The sequence below is a fragment of the Manis pentadactyla genome, chromosome 3 (genome assembly GCF_030020395.1).
Source record: "Manis pentadactyla isolate mManPen7 chromosome 3, mManPen7.hap1, whole genome shotgun sequence".
Taxonomy (NCBI): Eukaryota; Metazoa; Chordata; class Mammalia; order Pholidota; family Manidae; genus Manis; species Manis pentadactyla.
Window position 1 is genome coordinate 9,001,328 of NC_080021.1, and position 10,495 is coordinate 9,011,822.

Consider the following 10,495-nt stretch of genomic DNA (forward strand, 5'->3'; position numbering starts at 1 on the left):
CTCTTCTAACATCTGCAGTTTAAGGAAGAGGATAAGGAGGTGTAATCTGGACATGGTGTACACGAAAAGGTTCTTGGCAGTCTACAGGGAGATTTCTACAGGTAACTGAAAATGCAGTTAAGGACCCATTCTTTCATTTCTTCAGTTCTCTAGGAAACATGTCTTGGAGCACAAATGAAGTTTCACAGACAAGCAAGCTGCCAGGTATTTGGAGACACAAATGACCACTCAGCGTTATAGTTGGTAGTACCAAACTGGGGAGTTCTGTTGATGGCTGTAACCACTGTGAGGCTTCCCACTATACGGCCCCTCAGCCCCAACTCCAGACCTTGGGGGCTTCTGGGAGCACAGGCAACACTTGTCCAGAATCCACTGAGGACCTATGGCCTCCGTCCACTGAGTCCTAAGCTGGGCAAGGTCGAGAGCCAGGCGAGTTAGGAGCTGGCCCCGAGTGAAATGTTAACAGGGCTTTGAGAAACTCCATAAGCAAGAGCAATCATTTTCAACTCAATATTTAAAAAAATAAAAATGCAAAACTCCATGATGAACAAATGATCCATTTTTAAAAATAAATACAGGAGCTGAGGGGGAGACTGTTAGGGTGATGAGACAGGCAAGAGCAGACTCAGATGCTGTCTTTGTTAAACGGTTTGATGTTTCATTCATCATGGATATTTGGCATTAATTTTGGTTTTCTTTTTGAAATCTGCCAGGGAAATAGTGGTCGTGAGGACTGAGTTTTTGGAGCTCCTGGCATTTTGCACAAGTGAGTGACCATCTCACTCCTAGCCCCAGAAGCCTTTGTGCAGAGAGCGGGAAGAGAGGGTGGGCCTCCAAGCCTGAGTGCAGAATGCGCCTGGGCCCTGAGCTGCCAGGCTGACAACACGGAAGCTGCCCAAGAAAGAATGGGCCCATCCCTGCAGAGCGGTGCAAAGGCTGCCTGAACCAGGGGACTCACTCCCTCGAAGGTGCTGATGGAGGAGAGAATGTGCCCTGATCCTAATGTCAGCCACAGCAGGATGGGTGGACCTGGAGAAAATGGCCCCCTGTCTCTGGTGGGGAGCAGAGCAGGACCTCATACAGGCAGGTAACTGCTGTGGAAGAAATGTGAAAAGAGCAGAAGGCATCTCTTGGGGCCTCTGCAGACAAACTTGGTGAGATCTTACAAATCTTTCACATAGAAAGACACACTCACAGCCTCCTGCAGAGAGGTCTGTCTGTAGGTGCCCCCTGGGAGTAAAGACCTGCAGTAAAGACCTGCCAGGTGGATGGGAAGCAGGGTTTCTGGGCGGCCTGGGATGAGGGAGTAAAGGGGCCACAGTCATATTACTGTGCACATGGCAGGGTGGCTTACAGACCGAGTCACCCTCCTGCGCCCCTGGATCCAGAGAGGGGGCAGGGACTGGGCTTCAGCCCCACTGCGCAACCCTCTCGCCATGGACAGTGTTCAACAGATGCTGTTGCTAAGATCACCCCTGACGCATTCATGCTCCATGGTGTCCCCGGTGGCCGCCCTTCTGCCACCCAGCGTGGTTCCTGACCCCTCAGGCCTTCTTAGTACTATTGCCCAGATGCAGCCTGTCTTTAGGTACTTCCTAAATTTCTTATTTCTTCTTAAGTACAACTGCAGTGTTACCTTTCCAGAAAATTCCTAGTCATCCTTTGTGTCGAGCTCCTGCCACCTCTTAGCTCCATGGTTTGCTTGCTATCCCCCCTCCCTTTCATCAAATCATTCTTTACATTTATCTCCAACCTGGAATAAACTACATCAGATTGCCAGGGGAGGTTTTCATGTCCATTCTCACCCAGAGACTTGAATCTTTGGGAACAGAGACTGTTTGCTCTTGTTTATTTACCTCCAGCCTCCAGCACGGTGCCCAGACCCCACAGCCAACCCAACTCACCAGAGTTGATCCCATGGTGGCACGGGACTTCCATGAATCAGTTTGCACTCTCGAGTGTATCAAACGTGTCTTTTTATGCTGATGCTTTGACCTCTGGGGCACTGCGGACGCCAAAGCGCATCCCCTCCCAGGCAGCTAGTCCCTAGAGGGAGTCAGTATCTCCTGGCCGCATGTGGGACCCAGCCCATCTGGAGCTCACACCCACCACCCGCCACTCCAGGCCACATCCACCTGCCCTAATCATCCGGATCAGGAACCAGACAAATAGTGACCCGGATGCCCCAGTCAGTCCTAGGCTGCTTACCCTGTCTTGCTGGTTCCTTCCTTGCAGAAACCATGATAAAGGCCTCGTCCCATCTTCCCCAACGTCTGCTGCCTCCTGCCTGACCTCGGGCTTCCCCGTGTGGCCCTGCGTGGTGAGCACGCTGCCTCCTCCCGGGAGCCGAGAGCAGCAAACCACCTTTTCAATGGCAGTCATGTCCTGATCTGCAGGCCTCACCATGCTGAATAATAGTAAAAATAATATTAAAACCTACATTTTAAAACATGAAGCATCACGGAGCTTCCTCAACTGTAAGCTGAGATAATAGCAGGGCTACGTCACAGCGTGCTTAGGAGGGGTGAGGGGTGCCGGAGCTGATACACGTGACGCTGCTGGAAACACGGACAGCGCTTTGTATACATGCTCATTCTCCCCGTCACTGTCACCTGTGTTACGGCGAGGCAGTGAGAACCAGCAAAGAGTTGGGGGAGGGAAGGCGGGTCTGCGCTCTAAAGGAGGCAAAGGAGCGAGAACTCCCACCCATGGGGAGTCCACGGCCGAGGGACTCTCATGGGTAGTGACAAAGTCTACATGGCCGGAAATGAACGTCTGTGGATTTCTTTGTCTGGTACTCAGGTCTCTGCTGTAACTGCCTTCATTTCAGCACCTACCTCCCTACCCCTCAGGACGCTTGTTACAGAGAGCGGGGAAAGCGCGAGATCAGTAGACAGAAGGCTGTGATGCCAGTGTGGGAAATTCAGACTTCATCCTAAAGCGGATCGTGGTGGGCAGAACGATGACCCCACCCCCAAGACATCTGCCTCCCTAACCTCAGGCTTGTGGCTAGTTACCTAACCTGACAAGAGACTTCAGAGTTCCATTAAGTTAGGGGTCTTGAGATGGGGAGATGACCCTGCAGGACTTGGGTGGGCCCAGTGTGACCACACAGCTCTTCCGAGGAGGGAGGCAGCAGGGTCAGAGGGCGAGATGACGCAGCAGAGGAGAGAACAATGCCACCAAGAAAGGGCACCTGGCACCGGGAGGGGCTTTGGAAGCTGGGAAAAGCAAGGGACAAATTCCTCCTGATGCCCCCAGAAGGGGTAGCAGCCCTGCCTATGCCCTTATTTTGGTCTCATAAAACCATTTTGGATTTTTGATCCCCAAAACTGGAAGATAATATATTTGTGTTGCTTAAGGCAATAAGTTTCAGACAGTTTGCTACAGCAGCAAATGGAAACTAATACAAGGCTCAGGTTTTTATGCACTGGAAGACCCCGATTAGGACCGGTTTGGGGGAAGATCACTTTCACCTATTGGTACATGTTATGCTAATTATCATCATAATAATATTAGTAGCAGTAGTCATACATTTATTGAGAACTTCCTGTTTGCCAGGCACTTTTCCAAGAGCATTGCGTGTATTAACTCACAGCACCCTCTGAAATGGGAACTATGACTGTTCCCCGCTCACAGACAGGAAGCCAGGGCCCGCAGAGCAATGGAAGAACTCGCCCAAGGTCACACGGGCAGTCCAGTTGTAAACATTTAGAAATTGAGGGTCACCTACGGGACAGAATTCTCTGAGGTGGCAGAAGGGATGGCCACCTAAGATGGTGCGTCCCTATCGTGTGCTCTCTCCACTGAACCAGGGAGGCGACCACAGGCAGTGACATGAGGGAGGAGAGAAGGAAACAGGCCAGTGTACCCAGAGGGCTTGCAGCACCCGGAGGGGCACATGGGCACCTGGTCAGCAGTGGGTCCGCTCCAGGCATGGAAGTGCATCGCCAGCAGGGTGAGCATCAGGGCAGCCTGGAAGCTTTGTGGTTGTGGTGCTGTGGGAAGCTCTGTGGGAAGGCTGGCTCTTCTTTAATGGCTGTGGGACACAGCAAGAGGCAGAAATCGAAGCAGAGATGAGACTGGTGGTGAGAAGGCAGGGCTGCTCTAGGCTCGAAGCAACCTTTGAATGCCTTTGAAAAAGATGCCCCACTGGGTGAGCAGGTGCAGAGAGGCACCCCTCTGGGTGGACACAGTCCTGCAGGTCAGCTCACGGCCTGATGGGGACAGTTTCCAGAAGCTTTCGCCCCTCCTCTGCTGTGTGTGTGACCGTACCCTGTGCCCGCCATCAGGACAAGCTGCAGCAGTGCCCTATAGGTTTCCTTGTTGTTTGCTTGTATAAACTGTTTAATTAGGACAGTTGAGATTTCCAGAAAAGTTGCAAAGAGCCTGGAGCTCCATACACCCCCTACCCCTTTTCCCTGCTGTTAACGACTTACTTTATAGCCAGATGATTCTCTTCAAAAATCCAAATTCCAACCCTTTAATTCACTAAAATGAAAATACTGAGCACCTACTCTGTGCTAGATGCAGGTGTCAACAAAATAACAGTGAAAGAGCAGGCAGCTCCTTTCTTCATGGAACTCACATTCTCCCAGGAGAGATGGACAGTAACACAAAGATAAAGTGGTTTCAAACCAAGCAGTAGAGCATGGAATTGACTTGCAGAGTTGTGGGGACAGGGGACAGTCTTATGATGAACTGACATTTGAACTAAAACCTGACTGATGAGACAGGAAGAGATCACCCCAGGCAGAGGAAAGAGTCAGTGCAAAAGGCCTAGGACAGGACAAGTCAAAACAATTAGAGACCAAACAGTGTGGCCATAGCACAATAAGCAGATGTATCCTAACAGGTGGCAGGAGCCAGGTCAGATAGAAACACGTAGGTCAAGGCTTTGGAGCCAATAGACAGAGTCTTTCAAAATCCAGGCTCCATTCTTTATGTGCTGTGTGACTTTAAGCATGTTACTTAACCTCTCCGCTCTTTAGTGTCCTCTTTATAAAAAGCTAGTGCGACACAGCGTATCCTGAAGGCTGCAGCTCTGCAGCCAGCAGGACTCCTGCATGCAGCCCACACAGCAGTGCAGGCACCTTACAAGCCCAGAGGCACCACACTAAGGAGGGGTGAATGACAGCCCTGGAGTGTGAGACACAGAGGCCCCCCTGTACGATTCCTGCTATCCAGCTCTGCCTCGTGAGGCCCCGCTCCCTCTCTGCACCCGAAGGAGAAGGCCTGGCTGATGTCACTCAGAAGTGGATCCTGGATCTGAGATTGACCAGCAGCAGCCCACCCGGAGGCACCAGGAAAGGCCGTGGGGGAAGGCCATGTCTGTTATCCATGCCCTGGGAAATCCCTCCAGGACATTCCCATACTCGTCTGGCAGAGCCTTTGGGACAGGCTGACAGGATGATGAATGACAGGCAGGGATGGAATGAGTTCCAGAGCTGAGGGCTAATTGGCTTGGGATAAACTCTGACTGGAGGAGACCCCTGCAGATTGCCATTGCTCCAGGATGAGATAAGCCTGGGAAACAGGAAAAGCTTCTCAGATGGTGTCAGAGCCATATGGTGAGATGATAACAGCCGCCATTACTGAGTACTGAGTGTGGGCTCTGCACTGTTCTCACAAAAGCACCACTGGATAAATATAACCACTATCTTCATTTTTAGAAGGATGTGTCAGGAATGTGTTCACAAGCAAATATTAGAAAGCTGGACTAATAATGGCTAAACGAATAGGTACTTTTTGTTCCATATGAAAGGTCCGGAGGTAGGGAGCTTCAAGTGTTGGCTGGGCTGCCTGACCATGAGAGCAAAGACCAAAGCTGCTACTAGTTGTTCTCTCTCCCAGACTTACGAGTTGCCTCACAGTTGCAAAATGGCTGCTGTCTGTCCAGCTATCACATCCATTACACTTCTATCTAAATGATTCAACATTATGATTCAACACTTGACACTGGGTACATTGCCACCCTGAACAAAATCAACAAATAGGAAGAAAAATGGATATTGAATAGACAACTAACATCACTATAGTCAAAAGGTGAGCCATGTTAGGGGTCTGCATCGTGGTGTGATGAAATGTCTCCATGTTTACTCTATCACTTGCTAGCTATGGACCTTCAACACTTACATCAGCTTTCTGAGCCTCTGTTTCCTCTCATACATAAAGGAAAAGAGCAATGTTAGTGTCTGCTTAAGGATGTCAAGATAGAGGACATGTGCAATTTCTTAGTAAATGATTAAATGAAAGGAATGTTCCAGAAACCTCATGGCCCTCTATGTGCAGTTCGGCACCACTGGGAAAAGCAAATGCTCTGGTCTCAGCCTTCTTGGTTTTGAAGTCTCTCTCCTCTACTTATTACCTCAGTGATCAAGGTCAAAAACAACTCCACATCAGTTTTCTCATCTGTAAAATGGGCAATAACTGCACCTTGCTCTCCAGGTATGTGCAGATGGTGTGTGGAAAGGACCTTGCCTATTACTGCCACACCAAAGGTGTCTGATCAGTGCATGTTCTTAATATAATCTGCTTTTTACACAAAGATCTAAAGCTTCCTGCTCGACCGCTTGGTGTTCCAGACTCACTGAGTCCACTTCTTCCTGGATAGTTTACCCAGATGCTCCACAGATACTGCAAGGGAAAGAGGTTGACAGCCTAGCAACTCATCCTTTCCCTGCACACCCTCACTGAAACTGTCACCAAGCCCTGCCCTCCCATCTCTAAAGCCATCTCACGTCTGTCCTGCTCTTCCTCCCCAGAGCTGCCGCCTCAGTGCCCACGTCCAACCCTCACCAGGCCAGACACTTCCCGAACTGTAAGACGCATGCAGAGCCCCAGGGAATCTTGCTAAAATGCACATTCTGATTCCTACGTCAGGGGGTGCTGGGGTGGGGGTTCTGAATTTGTAACCAGTTCCCAGGCGATGCTGCTGCTGGTCTACAGATGTCATGTTGCATCACCAGGCTGGAGAGCTGGCAGGACCGTGGGTAAATCTCTGGGCTCCAGCGCAGACCCCAGTGCTGCTGATAGCTCTCCCAACATGACCCACTACCACCCCACTGCTGCGGCCACTGCCGCTAACACCACCAGTAACAATAACACAACATGTTTTGGAGGTTGCCACTATCTTCCAGGCACTCTTCTAATTCTTACATGTTTGCTACCTCGTTTATTCTTCCCGTTCATGGATGAGGAAACTGAAGCTTGAAGTGTTCAGTCTCACAAATAAGGTATTTAGCTGGTAAGTAAGCAGAGGTCAAAGCCCCGTCTCTTATGACCAAGGACATTAGATTTTTCACGTGAAGACTGTCCTACGCCTCGCAAAGCAGGTGGTTGTGGTACCTGGTGTCAAATCTCCTTGGCTCACATCTGATCTCAGCCACAGCTGTGGTGGACAGAGGTGGAGGCAAACGCATTCAAAAGAGATTTTGTGTTTCCTATTTCGGGAGCACAGTCCGGAAGAACTGGGTGTGGGTGTGCAGGGGCTGGGTGGATAATCGCCCCCCAGCCGCTGGAGTAACCCCCCCATGGGTGGGGCAATGCCAGGCCTTCTCTCCTCAGGGGGGCAGCTCTGGGAGCAGTCTGGGTCCTCTCAGAGAGCCCAGCAAAGTCAGGGCCTCCATGGCACCCTGCGTGAGCTTTTCCTCTTCCGGTCTCACCCTTTCTGTTCTGTCCCTTCTGCTTCCTGAGGCCACCTCTAAAATAAAATACCCATACCCAAGTGCTCTAGGCACTCTATCTTGGGAACCCCAAGTCTCGCAGGGCCCAAAAGGGGCTGGAAGCAGACACTGGGGAGGGCGCAAATAGGGCTTTTGATGAGGAAGGAGAGAGGAAGAGAAATCTGATGAACTGACTTCCTACCATGTGTCAAGAACAGTGACACCTGCCAGCTCACGGAAGTCCCCAGTGGTCTGTAGGGGGGACTGGGGCTCAGAGAGCTGGAACATCTATTAAGGTGACTCGGATTGCTAAGAACTCACACAGGATTCAAACGGAGCTCTGCCTGGCCCCCCACACCCCATGTTCTCTCCTCCATACCTGGGCCAGCAAAGCATTCCATCAGGAGAGTCTGCTCACATCTTGCACACTCACTTCATTCTGCACTGTGTGATGAGGAGGTGGGAGGAACGGGCATTTATTTGTCTATCTGACCTCCACAGCCTGAGTACAATCATAATATTTGGACAGTTCAGAATAAACATCACCAAACATCGAAGATCTTTGACTTCTCCCATTTCTAAAGACAGGCATGGGTTATTCACCAAATATTTGTACAACTTACTTGATTTTTGCTGACTTGTGAAAATGTGTCTCCTAAAGACACATGTAATGCTTCTCTTTTGTTTACTTTTTTGGTTCATCATACAAATGTAGGGTGGGAGCCACTGAGGCCTGCCTGGCAGTGAAGCAGCCTGCAGCCCTCCTTGGCGCCTGAGCCCTCCTGCGCCTGGAGGCATCTGAATCAGGTCTTGCTGCCTGGATTCTGTCGCTGCCACTCCTTCTGATTGGCACCCACTGCAGGCCCGAGGGAAGGAGAACAATGACATGAAGAAAGAGTTAAAAAAAAATAGGTGGTGTTATTTACATATTTCTATTCCCCTCCTTTCTTACAGAGCCCCAAGACTGTCAAAATCAAGGTCAGAATTAACTTTGTCATAAGAAATGGCTGTGGGCAGAATAAAGCCATCCTTCCTGTCCCTGCTCCAGTCCCACCTCTTCAGAGAAGGGCCCCTGATTGCCCCAATAAAAAGAGAATTTTTATTGTATAAAGCATAGTAGAAAAAAATGATGATTCTAGGGTCAGATTTGACCCAGGAAAGAAGCACAGGATGGGAGATGGAGGGTCGGGCCCAGGGCCAGGGCTGCACGAGGTAGATATGTGGCCCAGAAGGAGACGCTCAGACTCTGAGCATCGGTGTCCCACTTGTCAAAGGGGCTCAAACAAGGCATCAAACACATCATTCTCACTATTTCATTGGGTCCAAAACAGGCATTTTGTTTTTATTTTAACATCTCCAAAGGTAGAATGTATCTTAAAATCGCTGGAGTCTCAGACTGATTAAACACAGTAGTGGAGAAACAATCCATACCTGGGACAATTGGGTAAAGTACAGCCCCCGGCCCTAGAGCTTCTGAGCTGGTTGATAATCAGCTTTGAAACCTCAGAAGGTGTTTTATCTCTCATCTGATAAAATTTGATAAAAGTCTATGGGGTGGGGGGGGAAGGACAGAAAGGAATAGCCATTGGCAAGGGCTCCTGGTAGGAATGCAGGAAGACAGGCTTTCTGGTGGAAGCCTAGGGTCAGGGGTCAGGGTTGTAGTCAAGGTCAGGGCTGGGATGAAGCAGGAGGGAGGGTCCTATGGTACAAAGGAGTCACTGACTCTCGGAACCATGCCAGTGCACCGTCAGCATCTGAGTTTGAGAGCCTTCTTATATTTGGGCCCCTAGGTCCCTCTGTGGCCTCAGTGCGGTCCCAGCCTGTTTAGAATATGACCCTTCTGGGTCCCACCATTGTGAGCCTTGGGCAGCTCACTTCCTCTTCTGGGACTCAGTTTCCTGACCTGTAAAATGGGGAGGTAAGGGTCTACTCCAAAGTACCCTTAACACTGTTTCTGTGATTCTACATAGTCCAATTTTGCCACTAGACAGGGCACTCTTGGGGATCCTGGCCAGTGCTGTTTTGCCCCTATAACTCCTCCACAGGGGCACCTATGGGGCACCAGGCAGGTGCTGATTATTTCTGTTGAGTAATTGTAGTGATCAGACAGCTTTGTCATTGTTAGTATTGAGAGCAGCAGCTCTGAGCTGGCTTTGGAACCCAAGAGAGCTGAGTTCAAATGTCAGCTCCACCATTCAACATGTGAAAAATTTTATGTAAGTTACTAATCTTCTCTGTATGCTTCCTCATTTGCAAAGTGGGGGATATGCAAGACCCCAAAGGGCTGTTGCGGAGATTCTGTAAGAGCGTCAGGGAAGGTTCTCAGCAAAGTGTTTGTGGGGGGGGGGGGTCAGCTGTGTTGCGCATTGTTACCGTCACTTTCCCGGCTCAGCTTCAGGGACCTACTGCTCCCTAACAGGCAGTGGAGACAGAGCACTATGGATGACCCACACGGTGTCCTCCAGTCCAGAATATTTTCAAAGAATTTTGTTTTTCTATTTGGGATTCTGGTCGTTTCCATAAAGACTCCTCTTGGAGCCTCCCTAATTCCTTGCTAAACCTTCTACTCTTAACCTGCAGAGGAAAAACAAAAGGCCTTGAATGTAGAGCTATCCCCTAAGATCCCCAGGAGCCAGAAGGGCCCACCAGACTGCACTTCTTCACACCCGAAAGCACGATGGGGCTCAAAGAGCAACCCCAGTACATCCTGAAATCCCAGGTGACTCAGGCTCCAGAGATGGGATATTCAGTCCAGCCACTCATAGTAATTCCATGTTAATTATGATTTTTTCCTCATCTCTCTTAAGTAACATTAACGTGGATCCAGTTGA

The 10,495-nt window shown here is 50.0% G+C and overlaps 1 long non-coding RNA gene across 1 annotated transcript; it reads right to left on the minus strand.

Annotated features, from left to right (window-relative positions):
- Positions 1-6,501: 6,501 nt before the first annotated feature.
- On the minus strand, positions 6,502-8,313 carry LOC118915114 (uncharacterized). Its single transcript, XR_008996121.1, has 2 exons — positions 8,044-8,313; positions 6,502-6,636 (listed from the first exon to the last, which is right to left on the minus strand). It is a non-coding gene; the product is annotated as an uncharacterized LOC118915114 (long non-coding RNA).
- Between the last annotated feature and the right edge of the window lie 2,182 nt (positions 8,314-10,495).